General features: G+C 33.7%; 1 protein-coding gene and 1 long non-coding RNA gene across 2 annotated transcripts in view; both read left to right on the top strand.

Annotated features, from left to right (window-relative positions):
* The window catches only part of LOC145673930 (uncharacterized), a 58,040-nt gene extending 37,186 nt beyond the window's left edge, over positions 1 to 20,854 (top strand). Inside the window, exons 2-3 of the long non-coding RNA XR_014128868.1 lie at positions 16,930 to 16,978; positions 20,777 to 20,854. This is a non-coding gene — a long non-coding RNA (uncharacterized LOC145673930). The remainder of the gene's footprint in view (positions 1 to 16,929; positions 16,979 to 20,776) is intronic.
* The window catches only part of LOC145673925 (uncharacterized), a 1,349,238-nt gene that overhangs the window by 627,849 nt on the left and 698,822 nt on the right, over positions 1 to 22,567 (top strand). The window lies entirely within an intron of this gene.

Below are 22,567 nucleotides of genomic sequence, written 5' to 3'. Positions count from 1 at the left end.
TATAAGGTACATACTGAAATATTCGCCGTTACCACACTGTTCAAAATAATTTCTTAAATTTGAGAAACCGTTTCTTATGTGTACACCGATACAATATTTTCTTAAAAATGAGATTTGGCAATTCTTATTCATAAGGAAAGTAACAGTATATTTTCTCATTCCGCTTTGTACAATCTCATCTACTTTTCTTCATTTCTGATTAATACGAATTTCTAAGAATAGATATTCTCAGAGCACAGATAAGAAACGTTTTCCCAGATTTAAGAAAGTATTTTTAACAGTGCATTCGCTACCTTTTATGTAAGGTCGAATTCTTTCTAATTCAACAAAATGCAAGCTTTATTGTAGTCATGAGTGTCTGCCCTAAGAATCCCGACTCCTCAAATTGTGCTCTTGGATACTGTATTAAAATCCTAATTGATGACTAGTTAGGTGATATTTGTTAAATCTGAATGGGCTACCCAAAGATATGCAGAAGTCAGTGCCACTGGTAGTAGTAGCTCCTCTCTAGAATTTTCATTGAAAGGAAACAGAGACGTTGAATAGCAATTTAAGTTGACAGTTACTAGAAGTGGGGGTCCCTAGAAAGTACTTAAATCGATAAAAAGAAAAATCTAAAGGTTTCATTAAATTATTACTATTGTCAATATTTCCATGCTATATTATTGATTTCACCCAAGACGGCTTACCTCATAAGAAACGAACTCTCCACGCGAAAACCATTTGATGACCAAGTTTTATTTTGTTGAATACAGGACACAGATTTAGATTTATGCTTCATTTGAATTTTATTTCAAAGTTCAGCAGAGTTAAAGGTTAAGTCGCATATCAACCACAGAGTTATATTTAATGTAGCCATTGTTGACGTTATAAGCGCACTTGGCAACATTAATAGAATACAACCCTGGAAACGTCCTACAAAATGATAATCTGAATCCCAGGAATGAATTAGAAAGAAATAAACTTGGTACTTTTCCTAAGGATCCTAATTCTTTCATTTATGGCATGGGGCAACCACGTCACTCACAAGACGGACCTACTACTGTTACCCTCGTAATTAACAATTTGTAAGTGATTGTTTTTCGCTGCCGAAAGTCTTCGTTATCAAGTAACGATGTGATAGGAAATAAAAGATGATGAATGAAACAGATTTGAAAATAGCTGCCCAGCTCTCAATAACAATAAAATGCATGTTCTGATATTTGAACGAGGCAAAACACAGTCTTTGATTGATTGATTTGGAGTTTCGCCTTCCTTTAAACACCCAGGCTACATGAGACGTGGACCCACAACCTACGTGCGATCTGAACCATATGAGTTCTCACCAGAATTCGAACTCAGATCCGGCGCGTAAAAGGTATGCACATTAACCATAACCACGAGCAGACTCCATAGCCTTAAGGTTCACATTACGTACTACTTAAAGCTAAATCTAGCCTACAGATACAAAATCTTAGGAATCGTAAAAACTGAAACTTTAATATGGGGTAAACACACAAGGATGGCAATATAAAAAGTAAACTAGAATTTATATTCTTCCAATGCTCTTCTTGTGCTCTTCGAACACTAAAAGAATCACTAAGCACATAGGTTCTAATATAAGCTTCTTACGTTCTAATTTGCCCGATAAAAAATTCTGGGTACAGCAGTTAGTTTTTATAAAACAGAGAAAAGTTTCATGTATCATAGCAGGGTTAAACAAGAAGGCTTTTTGTGCATAGAAATGCGTTTAGATTTAAACACGTATAACCAACACATTTGTAACTTAGTGAAACGTCGCATTCGTAACAGGCATCTTCTGAAAGCAGGAATGGAATGGTAACATGAAAAGGACTGTGGTACAGACATTAGGAGGGTGCCATACCAATTGGCTGGAGAGTGATATTATGCCACTTAGAAGATTATAATTCTGTAGACATCTCATATTGTGCCTCTAACCACATATGATTTTACTACATCAGAGTGCATAGTTTTGAAATAAAGATGTATCAAACAAAAGCGCGTTTTTAGTTTCATGTTTGATTACAGAAGACAGGCGCTCTGACAACGTAGTTGTAACTTCACCTACCTGAAATATATATATATATATATATATATATATATATATATATATATATATATATAATTATTATTATTATTCCAGAATAATAATGGTGGCCCCATGTCCCTAAAAGTAGGTTTCCATTTTACATAAATCTTGTAGTTGTCATAAAGAAATCTTGCAGCCCAGTCTTTCTATTTACTGTTCACACATTACAATTTTCTGAAAGCAAGAAAGATATCTCCACACATGCAGCACTGCATTCTAGTGGACAAATAGTGAACCTCCTCATTAAAAATATGTATTTTGGTGCGCTTTCTTCCCCTTCCAAAAGAATCCGTCGTTTTGGAAGCGGTAAACCGTAAAACTTTTTTTTTTTTTTTTTAATGTCAGGAGGACGTCGATAGCAGGTAGCAAACAAGACGACCCAGAAAGTTGCACATGGTTTGACTCCTTGCAAAATGAAAAAAAAAAGAAAATAAAAAAGAAAAAAGAAAAAAAGAAAATCCTGTATGTCCCTTTCAAGACTATGTTTACATAAATAAATATTGCAAGATTTTTTATGAAAGCTACAAGATTCTTGTAAAATGTAAACGTGGGTTCATACATGTCAGCCGAAAATTGCCATAGATACCGGAAGCCCAGAAATATAATTCCTAATCCTAAGAAAAATAATGTAAATATTTAAGGGAACTACATTTATTCTATTTTTGTGATTAAGGCTCGGTTCAGACGTGCAGAAAAGTCTGTTGCGGGCCCGCAACAGACTCGCAGCAGACTGGTGCGGGCGTCACAGAGCAACCAGTTCAGACGTGCAGAAAAGTCTGCTGCGGGCCCGCAGCAGACTCGTGCGGGCGTCTCAGCCCAACCACTTCACATAGACATAGTAAACAGCTCATTTTATTTTCAGCTGCAGTTAAATGAAGATAGAAATTGAAAGAAGAAAACGTGCTGTTTTTGTACACTTAGCCAGTAAAATCCTAAGGAAGAAACAGAGACGATACTGGGTTCATCCGTACGTAAGCTCACGACTGCTTAAAGGTGAATTTTCTTCCATGTTTATTGACTTGCGCAATGACTAAGAAGAGTTCTTTAATTATTTTTGCATGAGCATCACTTCATTTGATAAACTCTTATCGAAAATAAGTGATAAAATTAAAGCAGAAGATACTTTCATGAGTTGATTTTGAGTTTAACGTTCCGTTCAGCAGCGAGGCTATATGAGACGTGGTCCTACTGATTAACGTGGAATCCGAACCATATGAGGTCCCGACGGGAATTGAACCCGCGCCTCCCACGCCAAAGGCCTGTACGCTAACCGCTTAGCCACGGAGGAGCTCTGGCTGTTACATTAAGGTAAGTTGATTATGTTAACTAATTATCATTTGTAAGAGCACAAAAAGTTAAACATTCGGAGACCTATTCATAGACATTTTCAAATGTTATTAGCGGCCACTGGCATAGTTTAACAATTGCGTGACTAATTTCGATTGTTTGACATAGTTGGTGGCTTTAAATTAAAAATTAGACATTTTTTTTAGACTTCCCGAATATCCCGCTCAAGAGGGGGCGTTTCAATAATTGTAAAATTTCCCCTTATTTATTAAAAAAATACCGAATGTGAGGATTCGCTTCAGTTAGAGATATAAAATTCGCCATGTAAACTCATAATAAAAATAATGAAGCACAGGTTTCAGCGTCTTTGAAAATTTTCTCTTGAAGGGGAGATGGGGGATTTCTATAGTAGTGGGGTCCGGTGGCTCAGTGATAGAGTGTCCACCTCTGGTTCGATCCCAGCTTGCGTCAAGTGGGCTTTGTGGTGCGAGAAGCACCGTGTGCGTGAGTTTTCTCGAGGTTCTCCCATTTCCTTCCACTTTATTCATTGCACCATTTCATTCATTTATCATCATCATTTCCTTTATCCTACGCGGTATAAACGTGCGACGTAAAACTCAAGGATTTCATTTCATTCCTATAGTAGTGACATTTCCCGTTATATATTGAGAAAGCGTTGAATATGACGACTCGCTTAGATTGGAGATGTGAAATCCTTAATGTAAACTCTTAAATAAAAATAATGGATTTAGTGTTACCGAATAATCCATTTCTAAGGTGAGAAAAAGCCCATTTTTATAATTGTGACATTTAACGATAGAAGGTTTTGAGGAAATCCATACGTGTAGCACACCACAAGGAGGCAATGCAGCAAACGGAAGCAGAAACAGATGGGCTGATTATTTTGTAAGCGACATAGGTAGAGTTCTATGGCAAGATAACTTTGTTTAAGTTGTTCTTTATGTAAGAAAACATTCAGTTGTTATCTCTAGAATAGCAACGACGTGCACAATATTACGAATTGTACGAGAAACAAAAATATTTCTGTTACATATCGAGCATGCTTTTTATTTTTTAACCACATGAGTGCCCTGATGTTCAACAATTTTCGTGTTAACTCTATTAAAAAAAATAGTACATTAACAAATAAAGACAACAATTGTCAGCCGAAAAACGTTTTTTCTTTCTTTTCTGTTCTGCTATTATGTTGATGGTTGTTTTGGACTTCAGCGTCCTTTTTCAGCACAGAGGCTATATAATACGTGACCTTGACCTAAAGTATAATGCAACGTACGTTATAAACAGTCGGTTCATTCCCGAGTGAGTCACAAGAAATCTTATCAAAGAAACTGTATTAACAATAAAGGCTTGTTCTCCAAGCGTATTTGTTTATTGTTATCACAAAAAAGTATTCATAGCCTCGCTGCTGGAAAGGGACACTCGACGAAAATTAAGTGTAAATACCACATGAATATTAGATTTTTACATTGAAAAGTAATAATAATACATACCAATGCTGTTTTCTTTCTTCTTCTGTTTTTACATTAAATTTCTCATATAAGGTTTCACACACCTTATTCCATGCATCTCTTTATTATTATTATTATTATTATTATTATTATTATTATTATTATTATTATTATTATTATTATTATTATTATTATTATTATTATTTCTATCTCTATACATTTCGCACTTTAAATTCCATATTTCGTGATATTTTTGTATTTCGTTAATGAATAAATCTTCATTCAGTTCTTCGCTTTCCATTTCTGCGGGCGCGGGAAAGTCTGCACGTGTGGCTTGCCTCATTGCCAGCAATGGTTTTCCGACCCGCAACACCTGTGCGGACTCGCTGCGAGCCAGCAGTCCCCGCAACTCAATTTTCGCCCGCTGCGGGCCCGCAGCAGAGTCGTGCGGGCAAGTCTGCACGTGTGGCATGAAAGATAAGAACCAATGTATTTCCGGCTCGCGCGGGTCCGCAACAGAGTTTTCTGTTGCGGGCCCGCAACAGACTTTTCTGCACGTCTGAACCGAGACTAAGTAGACTTCTTGGGGAAGCTCAAGAAGAAGTGGAAAACACACATGCGTTTGTCCAATCCACTTTTGTCTATGAGCTCTGCATCTCGCTTAATGGACAACAATAATTGATTCAAAAGTAAATATCACAGTATTTAGGGTGAAAATATGGCATCCCATTTTCCAGTTTTCATGGTATTTCCTCGTAAAATATGCGCACATACTAAGAAATTATCTTCAATAAACAGTTATGAAGGTCATTTCCAAAACCTGCCAAGTGAAGTTTGAGGTAGCGTTTGTTCCAATTTTTTTCGCACTTCCTGCTATCTAAAACGAAATAAAATGTTTTGAAAGAAGGTTTTAGAAATGACAAGGTTTCAGCATACATTTTATCTCGTTTACTAAAGTAGATGTGAAAAACACTGCTAATAACAGAACTGTATCTTAGACATTTTTTTTTTTTAGAAAAACAAGTACAATACACAAGAAATACAAGTGGTCGAGCGCATATCAGCGGTATTTTAAAGGTTTTTTTCTTTTAAATTTGTTTTTTCTTAATAGTTTCTCAATAGCTTATTGTCAATGGTTTCTTGAAACTGAACTGCATTCTTTCTTCTTTGCTAGTATGAAATTGAGATACTTGTAATAAAGGATTATGGAATTACCTATCGTGCAATTTGCCAGCGTCAGAATTTGACACAGAATCACTCTTATTTTGATCATAGTTGTGCGTTGTTATGAGCAATTTGGGAAAATATTTGCGTCAGATACACAAATTTAACACATATGAATACACATGAATTACAATTATAATGAATAACAATAGAAACACGTACCATGGATCCGAAAATTTAGGGGATAAAAATATAATAAAAGAACTGTATCCGCGGAAAAACGAAACACGAACAGAAAGGTAAAACTGAAATTATATATCGGCTCATGCTTCACACAAGCTATATATCCTGTAGCGTTCTGATCTTTAATTTAATATTAGATATTTGGAAACAAATTGCAAATTAAAAGTTATTATTGAAAGAAAATATATTAAACTTTTAAACAAAGCACGAAACAGATAAGAACGCCATACAATCCAGTCAATAGAAAATAATCTACGTATAGGCAACAGCATACTCATTGTTTCCTTTCGTCTTAAAGATATCTTCCTTTCGTCTCTTTATGTAAAATATAATTACACTTTTTCCTCTCGATTATGATGTGTCGTTTTGTTTCAGTGAAGATGAAAAATTTTTTAAATTTGTTGGTTTGTTTGTTTGTTCTCGTTTCAGATAGAGCCGAGAAGCTCTTGAAACCTTAGACTCGCATTCATGACTTTCGGGAAATAACCACGAGTAGAAAATCGTTACAGCCAAATGTCACGAGAGGCGAAAGCCACGCAACGCACAAAATCCTGGTGTTATGTACGTATTATATAATTTCAGTGGTAAAGCAGGAGATATTCCGGTGATAGTGTTGTTAGTTTCAGCTGAAATAGCTCTCTTACAGTCGAAGATACATTGTAACTTAAATTATCCAGAGTAATAAGTTTTCGATGCAATCTGGATATGCAGAAATCCGGATAATTGAGGAAATCATGAAAAAAAAGTATTTAATATTATTGTAAAATAAAAAGTTTTCTAAAATGTCTTTTGTTTAGTAAAAAGGTATTGTTAATGAGTGCTGGAATTAAGATCACGTTACTACAAATAAGTATATATATACAGGCGCGGAAAAAGAGCTCTTCCGTGGCTAAGCGGTTAGCGTACGCGCCCTTGGCGCGGGAGACCCGGGTTCGATTCCCGGCAGGAGCGCATGTGGTTCAGATTCCACGTTAATCAGTAGGCCCACGTATCACATAGCCTCGCTGCTGAAAGGGACGCTAAACTGAAATTCAACTCAACTGAACAGGCGCGGAAAATGTCCCGGGACGGTCCAAAATCTTGCGAGAGATACATATGAGTAAAATAATAATAGTAATAATAGTAATAATAATAATAATAATAATAATAATAATAATAATAATAATAATAATAATAATAATAATAAACAGGTGTTAAATAGTTTAAGAAAGCTATCCAATGATACCAAAAGCAAATCCCTATTCCCACTCCCTTCACGGGTACGGAGGATAATTTTAAACTTTTAAATGGGAACCCCCGTTTCTTATTGCACATTTGGATTCTCCATAAAGAAAGACCGTGATTTGATCCAGAAATGAAAACAGTGTCTTCACGGATGATGCTTGAATCGACACAGAAAAAAGGGGGTACCAAAATGTCATGAAAATACGAAATGCCAGTACCGTACTCTGTGGCCATACGGTGAGCGTACTGGACTGCGGAGTCGGAAGTTCTGAATTCGATCAACGAATTTTTTTTTGTTTTTTCTCCAAATAATAATTCCATATGTTTTAACTTCAATTAGTACTTTAAGTTACAATACAATACAAATTTCGATAATTGTTTTGTCAATTAGATTTATGAAGTGATACTTAGTAATAGGGTTATTAGGATTAGAGTTTATAGGGTTATTTACAACAAAGACAAACCATTTTTGTCGCAATTTGTATTTTCTTGCAAATTAGTAAAGTATTTACAAATACATTATTTTTATCGAAGTTAAAATGTATGAATTTATTATTTGGGTACAAAATGCACATAAAAATGTTAATCTGCGCGGGAATCAAACTCAGTACCTCTGACTCCACAGTCCAGTACGCTAATCGTGTGGCCACATAGTACGAAACAGAAAATTCGCATTTTCATGTTTTGGTACCTCACTTTTTTGTGCGTCGACTCAAGCACCCTCCAAGAAATCACTGTTTTCAATTCTGAGGCAAATCACTGTCCATTTTACTGGAGAATCGAAATGTGCAATAAGAAATCGGGGTTCACATTTAAAACTACTTAACACGTCTTTTGCTTTGTTTTTCTGATCTGTAAATTTCGCGAGATATTGAACTGTTCAAAAACGTTCCAAGGACAAACGAAAGAAGTAACTTAAATGTTAATAGTGTAGATCTGATATCAATCTAGTTTTATAACTTTAAACATATAACATGTACAAACTATTATAGGTATCTTTTCTAACCCAGATTTCTTGGAGTAAGTTCGATGTAGCGAAAAAAAAAACGCGTAAGAATCATTTGTTGAAAATTGCTCGGTGTTTTGAATTCGAAGTCGAAAAGACGGTAACTCTACATTGTGCACTAATAACAAAAAGGACATATCACAATAGGGTTATCACATTTTCAGATCTAAAACATGGAGAAATTTCGATGGAATAACTTCTATGGCTGTTTTCAGGCACGTTTTATTATCTTTTTATTAAGAGTCTTCATCCTGGGGAAATTAAAATACCGCTAATTTTACAGTAATTATGTGATATCGTCAAATAGATAAAAGATAATCGACATGTGTAACAAGAGCGCCCTAGACAATATTATTTTACATGAGAAACCGTTATCACGACTCACTTATCTGCTTTCGATTTCGAGCCATTTTGAAAATCGGCATTTATTTTCGCGTTTCTAAACAGCCGAAAACGGAAAGCCACTAGGTGTTTTGTGATAACGACACCTCACGCAAAATAATATTGTCTAGGGCGCTCTTGTTCCATATTTCAATTATATTTTATCTATTTGAAGATATCACATAATTACTGTATAACTAGCGGTATTTTAATTTCGCTGGGATGAAGACTCTTAAGGAAATATCTCTTAGAAATAATAGTACAGGTATCTTAGTAATTAAGAAATTTGGTTTCCCAAAATTCCCTTTATATAGTTCCTCAGTCTCTCCAATTGGTCCGTTCAAGAGGTACAAAATCTCAATTGGTGGATCACTCCCAGCTTCAGTCACGAACGAATGAAAAGTTAGACATCGAGTTTGTTGATTAGGTTGCTAGATTTCTGGATACAAATATACATATGCTTTCAATTTTACTAAATTTTGATGAAATACTTTAATTAAATGAAAATAACTACTACAAGTTGAACAACGAAGTGTGTAAAAAGATTTTTTTGTTTTGTTTTAAATCTGTATTGCTTGTTTTACAATATTTTAAAGACTGCCTTCGTAATGTTATCTCCTCTACTGACAATGCACCATTCTCAACGTTTGGAAAGTCTCTTGGAACGCACTTTCTAGGGTCTCTTGTCGCATTGTCCTGAAATCTCTTCTATGGTTTCGAAACCACGTTCTTTCAAAGAGGTTTTAAGTTCAGGAAATAGAAAGAAGTCTGATGTGGCTAGGTCTGGAGAATAGGGTGGATGGGGCACAATGAGAGTCTGATATTTTGCCAGATAACTGCGAAGGAATTTTGCACCGACACAACGCATCTGAAGTTTTCAGTCAAAATTTGATGGCTTGATCCTATGCTGATGCTCATTTCGTTAGCAACTTCTCGAACAGTTAAACGAAGGTTGTTTCCACGAATCATATCACAAACTCTTTCGACATAGTTCGTCATCTACCGATGTGGAAGGTCGTTCAAATCTGGGATCCTCACCGACCAACAGTATACCTTTGCTTAAACCACTCATAGGACTACGTCCGTTTAGACAGTCCCCTGTTCCGAATTTCACCAGAATAGTCTCAAGCGTTTTTACGTCGTTTTTGCTAGCAAAACTGGCGTTTGTGTACAAGGCAATTGTAAAGCATTCAAGAAGTAATTTGGGGGCTGTCTAAGCGGCATCTCCACCTCCGCCAATTGGCTTCAAAATGGTCTGAATCACTAGTGCATCGTTTGTGCACGTTTGTGCACTTACAATTTTTGTTTGTGCACAATAGGAAGAGTGAGATATTGACATATTTAGTTTAGATGCCAGTTCCACCGCCAACACCGATTGACGCCAAAATGGTTTCAACCGTAATTGCGTTGTTTGTTCACGTTTGTACAACAAAAAATCTCGTTTGTGTAAAAAAAAAAAAATAAATAAAAGGAGTGCGATATTTTGGCGTATCTCTTTTGGGGACGACCTTTCAATTAGCGCCGATGGATTATGGTTAGATTTTCTCTCCTCAGTCTAGCCTAGAAGAACTAGGACGATTAGAGCCATACTTTCAGTATCGATAACTCTTTATCGTACGATTATTTTATTAAAAGTGATCTTATCTATTTATGTATACAAGGAAGGGGAAAATGGATATTTTAGCTAGTTCACGATATGTTCGAGTCACGTACCCAAAGAGATTCTTCCGCAAACAACTTGTCAAATATTCTGTTGTTTTAAATTTCTCCAAAATGAATGCAATTTTGGTATATTTTAAACAAGTGTACATTTAGGCAAAACGTATCTTTGAGAGAGACGTCAACGCAGTCCTAATGGGAGTCGATTTCCAATAGCTATACAACCACATGAGAAGTCACTTGAACATCTTATGTTCATCCATACATACCAACAAATAACTAAATATTTCAGGGGTGCTGAAGGTGATCGCAGGGTAAGGATGAACCCCCCATTGTCACCCACAGACCTGAAAAGATAAGTTTTCACGAAATGTGATTTAGAGAAAACAAGTTGAATAAAATGAAGTAAAAACATACTATTCTATGCTTATTTCCTATTTAATTAGTTTCAAACTTTTCTTCTCTTCTTTTTTTAAAATTTAAATGCTCTTTGATCAATTATTCATTCATTACTCTAGTCGGATACTTACGGCTGCATCATGCAATTGGCTAGTTACGGATGAAAACGAGAATGTAGCTTTTGTACATTATCTTTTTTTCTTTAATTCTTTTTTTTTTTTTAAGTTGTAACAAATCTAAAAGCTGGTTTCGTTATTCGATCTCCATTATTCCTTTTGGTCACAGACTCTTTCCAAGTTAAAACAGGCATACCCTTTGACGAAGCTGGCACTGAATGAATGTCTATTGAATGCAAATGCTATTAGTGTATCTAAATACAAATCTTTCAGTCTAACTACAAAGAGGATTTTGTTAATGCGATGAATGTGCTCTAGCTTTGGATATTGGAATCTAAAAAATTACATCATTGGAAGAAGAGAAACGAGTACGAGATTAAGTGAAGCACTCACAATTTTCCGAAAAAAAAAAGTTTGATGAAGGATATCATGCAAAAAACGTGTGGATCAAAATAATTATGGGATTTCAAATATTCTTGTATGTATGCGATACATATTTATGTTATGTGAAGTCGTAATATAATGTTTCATATTTGTCTTTGCAGACATCGTAAATATTTGTTTTGTTTTTTTCGAAATTTTACTATATCAATCCAGTACAATATTGCGTTTTTTCTTTGTCTAATTAATGGTAAATCTTATGCCTGATTTCTTAGTTATATTACGTGTTGTGTGGAATCATCCATCCTGAATCACGTTAAGACGTTACGTATTCTGGATGTGTCCTAAACTGTATCAAATGCACTATTCCATACACGAAACCTATTGGATTGGAATGTCGTGCTGTTGCTCTACAGGCCACACAAAGTAAGTAAATGTACATAACGATGAATGTTAAGATATTTTAGATAGAGTTTTGGAAGAAAGAAAAGAAAAAGAAATTTTCACTTATTTATCGTTTCAATATTGATACGGTGGTTGCCATAGTAGAATGATGTCGCTGGGTGGTAAAAGACTTGCCGACAATTGGAGAATCCCGTTAGTTCTAATAGGTTTTGAGTTGTTAACAAGCTAGAGAAAGTGTGTGATGTTAATTGCGACATGTAAAAGTAGGTCTGAGTATATTTTTGTGGAAAGTGGAATTACATTTTGTGAGAAGTTATTGACGTTTGGTGTGTCCACGCACGAGCATGGTCCCCAATGACCACATGTGCTATAGCCCCTTAAGAGTGCCCCTGCTCTTGACGTTATTAGGACCATGGGTCCCTGACTTGAGAAGCTTTTATTTATTTGTATTATTTCTAGGGATCGTATGCATAGCATACTCTATCAACAAGCTCTGATTGTGATGTAATAAAATTATCCTTTTAGCGTGCATAGCCCCTGTATTGCTCAGGCCCCCTCCAATGGTTTTGGGTCCCTATGGATTTCCTACAGCCCTTGTATTGCTGAAAACCTTTAATATGATTGTGAAAAGAGTGACCCTTCCCCCTCAAAAATATGCCCCCCGAACTTTATGGAAAGTCGGTTTAGAAACGAAATTTCGTAGGAATAAAATAAATAGAAGAGGAATCGAGCCCGGGACCCCTTATGTGATAGACCTGCACGCTAACATTTTATTTGTTTTCTCTTTTATTATTTTCAATAATACACTCTGTTCAATCAAATCTCATGAAGAGAGGGCTAGGAGGAACATTTTAACCAGCTCGCAATTTTTAACAGACTGCTTCCGTATGAAGATGGGAGGAATTATATTCCAAAAATATTTAAAATGTGTGGGTGTACTAAGAAACTGGAGGAATATATTGTGAGGTGGATTGGATTGGAAGGGAAGGGGTCAAAATCTTTATTTATTCATTTATTACCTCGATATCAAGTTCATTAGAACAAGGATGTTGAGAACGCACTAAAATTTTATAGGTTTATTCGCTCTTTGCAAACTCAGAACACATAGGCATAGAATGATGTGGACTAGTCTTCAGATAGATCCTTCCTCGCTGTCTGGCTAGTAACTATACGTGCATCAGGAAGCTTGCGGTTCTGTGCGTGTGACGTTACAGAGGCTTTGAGCTTGAACCCTCGCGATTGCATTGGTGGCGCTTTCGCCATGCTTTGTTAATGCTTACGGTGATTGCATGTGAATGACCTGTGAAGGGGGAGGAGGAAGTAACTTTGTGATTACATATTTTTGCTGTTGTAACAAAGATTCCTTCCTTCCTCCCTCTATGTATTGTATACTGTACATGTAGACAACTTTTCCTTTCCCCTCTATATGAATGAGCTGAAGTATATGAGATCCTGAAGGAATACTCGGAATACAGGGCATTAGTGATTGAAATATGTAACTTTCGTATTGTTACAGAGAGAGAGAGTGATTACTTGAAAAAGAAGATGAAAACTAATGATTTGAGAATACATTGAGAGAAAGATAATACTATGAACAGAATTTTAACAGCCATACAGTAGAATGAAATTTTATCATACAAACTGTACATGTAGCATACATGGAAAACGAAATTTTAACTTATATGCAATAACCAGAGTAGGGGTAGGACCAACAAGTAGTTCAACCCTTTAGGTCCAAATTGAGACTTCTGGCATTGAGTTAATGCTATTTATTGCATGATTAGAGGGGTGTCTGCTATTTATGAGTGTTTTTTATGTTATTTATTGCGTTGAAAATATGTGTTTATTGACAATTTATGGCTGTGAAAGTTGAAATTCGTAGAAAATACAATTTGACTGAAGGTTATCTTGAAAAAATAAAACTTTATTGATGTTTTTGGTACGTTCTTTCATCATTTATTATTGAATTTTTAATAGAACACCTGAATTCTCAGAAATGAAGCTTGAAGGTTTTTTTGAGAGTTGATGCAAGGCCAAGTAACGCTTTATTATTGCCCATATACGAATTCTTTGAAGAATTCTTTGAAGATTTAACCATCTTTGTTGGAGGATATACTTATGATTTGTGTTGGTATTTATGAGATCCTGTCCTTCAGCCGAAAGGAGCCGTGAAAAAATTAGGATTCACCGTTAGATACAACCATCAGATTTAATTAGACAGTGTGACCTTCACATAGATACCAGAGTCCCCCTCAAAAAGATTTTTGGAACACAATTGTGCAATTTAGTTAGTGTTAAAAAAGAAACTGTTAGGGATTATTGTTTACTTTTTTAGAGAGCTTTGTGAAGATTGCATTCTAGATGTCCTTCAAGAAATTTTTTACTCCCTTACAGAAAAAAAGAGAAAATAAAACCCAAAGTTGACATTGAACTTTGAAAAAGCTTTATGTATTGTTCCCCTTTTACGTAACAGTTAGGTTGTTACATGAATTTGTTTTCCTCGAGTTTTTGTAAAGATTGTATTGAAACGAAACATTCTTTCTTTTAATGGTTAAGACCGCTGGAAAAGAAAGAGACCCGCGCCGAAACACATGTTGCAACGGAAGGGCGGGGAACTGAGTTGCCCAAACTTGTTTTGACGGGAAGATGGGTTTATAAAATTGTTATTATGAATGAATATTAACTCCTACGATTAAAAATGTATATGCATCATGTAATGGCCATGATGTATGATGATATCATTTCTTGATTTGTAAATATTGTGACGTATGGTTATATCACCTAGGTTATCTTATATCAGTTTACTCTTCATATCATATCATATCATATACTTCATATCATAACAATCATATCATAACAATCCCCTTATGATAAGTAAAATGTTGGAATGAAGAAAGTGAGAGGAAAACTCATGAGCAAGGTGTTTGCTCACTACAAATTTACTTGATTGGAAATCGAACCAAGATATCTCAAGCAGTGGAGATATGGATTGTAGCAGCAATGCACTAAATACTTAGAAAATGTTTAAATAATTTGTGTGACCTAGGATTTCCCAACTAAGAGAGAACAAGACTTTTTTACTGTGGTACTAGCCCTTAGAAAGTGAGAGGAATCTTTACTTAGATAATAATGTTTGACACTTGTTTATGCTGAGTTTAGTAAAATGGTTTTGACGAGGAAATAAACCAAGAACCTCATATACTAGAGAACTCTTTACCACTAAGACTATATGAATTTATTAAATTTATTGTCAGAGAATTATTCTGTTAGAATAATTTATACGAATGCATTTTTGTCGTAATATTCCCTTTATGAAAAATAAAATAGTGGAATGAGGAAGTGGGAGGAAACGGGGAATTTTAAGAAGACTTATGAACTTGATGGTGATTAAATCAATTTATAGAATATACTTTTTTGTTATAAGAACACTAAAAAATGATATGGCCAAGCTTGACATGAGAAAATCCAACAGCAGAGGTAGATGCTCTACCATAGAACTAGTTTGTACCATTATTAATTATATTAATTGGGTTTCGTATAACACGATTTGGGACAGAATTTTTTATAACTAGATTTGAGTTGTGTTGATTTTAGATTAGTGTATCTTTTAGGAGCACAGCTATATGAGACGTGAACCTACAGTTTTATCGTAGAATTTGAACTATACACCTCCACCGGGAATTGAGTTGATTTTGAGTTTAACTTTCCGTTTAGCAGCGAGGTTATATGAGACATGGACTTATTGATTAACGTAGAATCCGAACTATATACCTCAGCCGGAAATCGAGTTATTTTAATTTTAGATTAGTATGTATTTTAACACCGAGGTTATATGAGACATGGACTTATTGATTAACGTAGAATCCGAACTATATACCTCAGCCGGAAATCGAGTTATTTTAATTTTAGATTAGTATGTATTTTAACACCGAGGCTATATGAGACGTGGACCTACTGATTAACGTGGAATCCGAACCACATGAGCTCCCGCCGGGAATCGAACCCGGGTTTCCCACGCCATAGGCTTCAGCCGTGAATTGAATTAGAAACGTTACACATACTAATAAAAATGAACTTAGGACCACATGTATTAAAGGCAAGCATGATGTAAGGAAAAATAAGTGTTGAATGCATGGACATGTATGTCATGTGTACAGTAAATGCAATACAATGTTTGTTATGAAATTGATTAAAAATACATACTTGGTGAGATTCTTAGAACATAATTAATTGCCATACTTTAATGAACTTTAGTTACACATATACTAATTATATAATGAGAGAAAAAATACTCACAGAATCTATAAAACCCGATGGTAGACTATTGGGCGTCTTATTGCAGTTTGAAGGACAGGATTTCTTACCCTCGGAGTAAGAGGGAAGGTAGAAATGCTTCTTTTTTCTTTTTCTTTTTTAAATGTTTGTATCCATTCCGTTATTGCTATGAGGGTTATCGTCCATATAGAATTCCAGAGAAAAAAAAAGTGGTTTACAATCTTTTAGAGGACCCTTTTTTATTATTATTGTATGGAATTGTGAAAATTGGCGTGGGTTTCTTCTGTTCAATATAAAAACTGAATTTTGAAGATTTTTGTCATTTCAAGTTAGTTGGATAGATTGTGACGGTGTTCTTGCTTCGAAGTTGTTTTTTTTTTTATCGGCGCTACTTCATCTGTTTTTATATTTGAATAGGTAAGTGGACTTTTGTCTTCTTAAATATATTCAGATAAAAATTCATTTTCATTAATTGATTACAAGATATGAAACATTTTTAATATTATTATTATTGGAAAATTATCTTAGAGTAATTCTTGTTGATTGTATGAATTCATTTGGAAATCATTATCTTCTTTTTGTTTATATCACATTTATTTTACCAAATACATGCAAGCTGACTTATAGTATCCTGAAAACATGGCATTTTGAGAAAGAATTGGATTTTGTTTTTAATTTCTTAGACTTAGCTCATTGGAATGAAAAATTTCTTCATTTTCGGAAAGGATTAATTTTATAATAAATACTCATTTGATTTTTTCTTTCTTACCACTGATTATTTTTGTAATAGAAACAATTCAAATATAGTAATTCAATTTGTTTTCTTTTTAGATTATACCACTTCCAGGAGTTTGAACCACGCTTCAGAAAGAATTACCAGGTAAGAAAATAATATATTTCTTATTATCATTATATAATATGTAATGTTGAAGTCACACGACTATTTATTTTTCATGGAAGACCACAGAATGAAATTAATATTATTAGTTGGATATTAACCGTGTCTAGAATACATATTGCTTTTAAAGTTTAATTGAAAACAAACATTCATCATTATAGGTATTTTGCCTTTATTGATAGGGTACAGCTGAGAAGCTTCTATGCTCCACCGCTAACCTTTTTTTGTTTTTGCGTGCGATCTTTTAGTTTTAATATTAACCCTTTCCCTCTTTTTCGGTTATTATACCCTCTAGGACATCACTCATGATAGATTCTTTTCTTAGGCAATGTCATAACGATTTTTTCTTCCTAATAATGTCTAAAAAATGTTCTTTTCTTACCCAACACTTCTAACATTCTGTTATTTCTTTTTCTGCTTTACCCAAATAATTCTTACCATTTTTCTCCACATCTACATTTTAAAGGCTTTTAGTTGATCTTTTTCTCCACTTAGGAAAGCGTAACAAGCATTAGGAAAACGTAAATTACAAACAGTAGACACCAAATCCATGTTTTTTAGCTATGAAATGAAATTAATGCCGAGCTTTTACGTATTAGTTGAATTGATATTTTATATTTGGACTGATCGGAAGACAAATGGTGTATTATTAAACCATGTTTTATATACGAACACATTTATAAAAAATATCGAGTTATCAAGTTAATGCTCTTTTCACAACTAGACTATATGAGACGGGGACCTCAAGTGAAATCTAACTTTTTCTCGTGAACCACGTTAGGATTTTTTTTATGTTAACAACAAGTACAATAACTAAGTACGATTTTTGTGCAATAACTAGGCTATATGTGACGGGGTCCTAGTGATTAACATCGAATCTGAACTACATGGCTTTGCCGAGAATTGAACACTGCTCTTTCACGGCAAAGGGGTGCACGATAACTAAGAAGTTACGAGGAAATTTTATGGAATGTTTTACAGAACATTAAGATCGTGTTTTGAATTATAGGTCAGAATTACATCTATTTTAACACGTTTGTACAATATTTCCTTCAGTAATCGTACTATTTGCGGAAAGATATAAAGTGATAGTTGTTTGTGTGTATGATGGACCAAGATTTGAGCATTTATTTGTTCTGAATGAAAGAAATCTTTATATTATTTTGTGAAAAATGGTAGATGTTAGATACTGTATGTGATTACTAGCTTGTTTGAACAAAATATATCATAATATTTAGTGAATTTATCAGAAATAGTAATGAATTATTCATGGTAGATTAATCGATTTTTCTTTTTATATTTGGTTTTCCTGTTGGTGTTTTTTTTTTCATATATTGACAGAATAATTAAATTGTTGAATAGAGTTAAACGGTATTCACCAGTTATGGTATATCCTGATGATGTAAATTTAATAGGGGATGATAGGAGAACATTAGAAATAAATGCAGAGATCTTATGAAATGCTTGCAGGGACATGGCTTTAGAAATAAATGCAGAGAAAAGTAAATACACAAAAGTGCGTTGGGACCGTAATACTGCATTTTATGGATGCATTAAAATATTAAATAATACTTTTGATAAAATGGTTAGTTTCAAATATTTAAGATCAGTATTAACAGAGGAAAAAATCATATTCACGGAGAAATTAAATGTTGACTAAAACCAGAGAATTCGTGTTACTATTCGGTTCAAAATCTCTTGTTGTCGCGAATTCTGTTGAAGCTTAAAATATATAAAACGTTAATTATGCTTGCGTTGTTCTGTATGGTTGCAAAACATGATCGCTTACTCTGAGGAAAGAACATAGACTAAAAGTATTTCAGTACAAGATCCTGAGACGAATATTTGGACCCAAGAGGAAGGGGAATGGTGGAAACTTCATAACGTAATTTATTAGATTGTTTATTAAACATGATTAGGGTCGTCAAGTCTAGGAGGGCGTATGTTATGTAATATAGTTGTAATAAAAGAGGAAAACGGCCATTAGAAAGACCTAGGCGCAGATGGGAGGATGGATCTCGCAGAGATAGGCATACAAAGTAAAAATTGGATGTAATTATCTAAGGATAGAAGTCAGTGGAGAGCTTTTGTGAACGTGGTCTCCGGGTTTCATAGGCCATAGAGTTAGTTAGTTAGTTAGTTAGTTACATGAATAAAACGATACTTATTAACGATAATAAGAAAACTTTTAAGAATATTATTTCACACTTTTTCTAAAATAGAACTGATTGCTTAACAGATTTGGATTGCTTGTTGTTTTATAATATGATATCGTATTCTTAATTTGATCGACTGATTTACATATTTTTTCATAAGTAATTATTTCCCAAACATTTTAGTAATGTTATTGGAAAAAATGAAATCTTTAGTTTCGCACCATTATATTAGATTAAATTATAATGAAAGTAGAAAACGTTCTCCACGAGAAAATGTAGAAGCATGATGTTTGCGGAAGATCTAAACTGACAACATAAATCAGGTAATCCATGCATCAGAAACGAAGGCTTTACCATTGATTTTTGCGTCACCCTTATTCATATTATTCTTATTGAATTAGGAATATAGTTTGAAATATAAACAATGGTTAAATTCCTTTACAGAACACAAGATTTTCCCGAATTTTTTATCATCTAAGAATATGTTATACCGTTACAACTCATGACATGTACACAATTCAATGAAAGGGTATCTTGACATATGTTGCCTTGCCTTTCGATTAAATGCTTTGACAGTATATATCGTAGAAAAGTGTATATATCATTACATGTAGGTATAGAAAAGAATTCAGAAATTAGAATATAGAGTTGGACATCTAATCTTATTGTCCCCTTGAGGGATGACATCTCTCGGAGAGAGAATAATCCGTAAAGAAAAATGTTTGTATAATCCCTACATGTTAGGGTACCCAATATGTTTTACTGTACTGTTGTATAATCCCTACATGTTAGGCAACCCAATATGATTCACTGTACTGTTGGGTTATCTAATCTGAACGATAACTGAGTTTTACGTCTGATGGTTATACCGCTACGCTAAAGGAAACTGTGATTTGTTGAACCATCACTTTACAAAAAGAAACCACATAAAAGTATATAAAACCCCAACAAAAGCAAAGTACATGGTGTTTGTCCACCACAATTTATAAAAAATGCGTGCAAACTTAATGTTTGTTATAAAAATGTTGAAATAATTTGCGGGCGCTAAAATTAAACCGGGACCCCAAGCACCAGAGGTGAACGCTGTATCACTGAATCACCAAAACCCCCCAGAAATTATTTGAATTTACTAAATTTTAGTTATTATTCTAAGCTAGGATAAAACACTTGAAAATAACCTGTGGGATAAGGAAGAATTGTGCTTGTTTTTCGTAACGAAATAATTTGATTGTACTGTCCAACTGACTTGATTATTTTCTTAAGGTATAAATATATGTAAATTAACGCATATTTTATTCCAAAGACCAATAAGAATGATACGTTAGATAATTAAAGGAACGGTCCGTACGATACCTTCATATTACAAGACCAATATATGAAATTAAACTTACATAGACTTTTAATTTGTAGAACTGAAGTTTAGTCTTGAAAATTTGTTGACTTAAAAGATCAAAAATTAATAGTATTAGAGAGTATGGTATTGCTAAAAATGTTCAGTTCTGATTTTTAGAGGATATAAATTTACCTCTTTTGTGGTAAATGGTTAGCCATAAGGATACTTAAGTTAAAATAAGTAGATTTGTAAATTTCAATTACTGATAATTTTGTTTCTGTTATTTTGCAGGATGGCAGAGGGTAAATCTACCTTTGAACTTCTTCAATCAATTGAAGAGATTGATTGTATTTTAATAGACATTGAGGAAGAAGAAAAAAGAAAAACATCAGAAATGGAAGAAAGCAGAAAAAGGAAGGAAAGAGAGGAGGACGAAGAAGAAGAAGAAAGGAGAAAAAGAATGAAGGAGGAGAACAAGAACTCGCAGAAGCAAATCAATTATGTCAAACTAACCAAAAGTGATACGCAAGAACTTTTCCGTATTTTTTCTAAATACGTAAATAAAGAAAATAATACTATTCAATATGGTGCTGTTCTTAAATTTATAGCATTAGAACGACGGATGGGAAAATTATAAAAAACTGTAGACAATGAAAAGCCAAAAGTGAAAAAAGTGTACATAGAAATCAAGATTTGTAAATAGTAAAAATAAAATGATTTCTAGTTTAAAATTAATTATATTGAAAATTTGATGGTTTTATTTCAAGAAAATGTGACTCGTTCTTTTCCCATTTTAATATGTGTGAGTTATTTTAAAATATTGTTTTCAGCAAAAAAAGACTTTTTGAGACATGAACCTGCAACTTATTATCTGATTTCAATCAGCTCAATTTGAATTGTTTTTTTTTTTTCTTTTAAGAATTTTAATCCTATTTGAGACATGAATTTACAGAATAAGTTGATATCCGAACCACATAAACAATCAAACTCAAAATTATCGTTGTCAAATGTGGATATGAAGAAGATTTATTATTATTATTATTATTATTATTATTATTATTATTATTATTATTATTATTATTATTATTATTATTATTTTATTTAACAGTTATGATCTTTAGGCTAAACTAGACTATTGATTAAGGAAACTGAATGACAGAAATATTAATTTTGTGCTCTCTCGCCAGATATCGAACCCAGAACCACGTGTACCAAATGCACATACACTAGTTACTTGGCCAATTATTATAATTATTATTATTATTATTATTATTATTATTATTATTATTATTATTATTATTATTATTATTATTATTATATTTATTGTAACCGTATGGGACTTGTACGGTTATTGAAGCTGCTAAGATGACTAGAAATTTAATGGAAAAAACAAATCCTGAAATTGATGGTAAGTAAATTAACTGAAAAATATTCTTTGTTTACATTTGCTAACATGGAAAGATTCAGAAACGTTTCCCCATTTATAATTTAAGGTGAAGATCACTTCACACACTCATAATCACTTGAGAAAACAAGTTTTAGTTGAATACGGTGACTTCTCGTTCCCTCCTCTGCCTTCACCGCCCCTTGAGCGGAGTTTTACTGTTTGGGTGTTTTTCTAAGAAAAGAGGGTCTGGTTTTGGGAGGTGGGATTCTTTCGAAGAAAGCGAAAGTGGTGGGAATAGCCTTTTAAGTATAAAATACTGTTAGGAAGGAAGGAAGGAATTCTGAATGTCTATAAGATTTGAAGGTTATCTTTTGCTATGAATTGTCTGCGCTTTCCAATGTATTTTTGTTTTTATAATATCATAGCAAAAATTCTAGCAGGGTCGTTCAGATTTATATTGCTATTAGAAATGAAGAATAAAAATATTTAGTTGAACTTGAAATATACAAATCACACGGTGTCCTGTAAGACTTGTGACATTATTGAAAAATCTTATGTGATTCTTTCGTTTTGAGATTGATTTGCGAAAATTGGAATCGAATAGGATTAAGATTACAATTTAGATTTTTGGTCTTTTAACATCTAAGACCATTTACCACTTCACGTTTGAGGGGTAATGTTGTTCAACGAGCACA

Source organism: Thermobia domestica, chromosome 17 (assembly GCF_964235325.1).
Source record: "Thermobia domestica chromosome 17, izTheDome1.hap1.1, whole genome shotgun sequence".
In the NCBI taxonomy this organism is placed as follows: domain Eukaryota; kingdom Metazoa; phylum Arthropoda; class Insecta; order Zygentoma; family Lepismatidae; genus Thermobia; species Thermobia domestica.
This window is presented reverse-complemented; position numbering and strand designations above follow the sequence as displayed.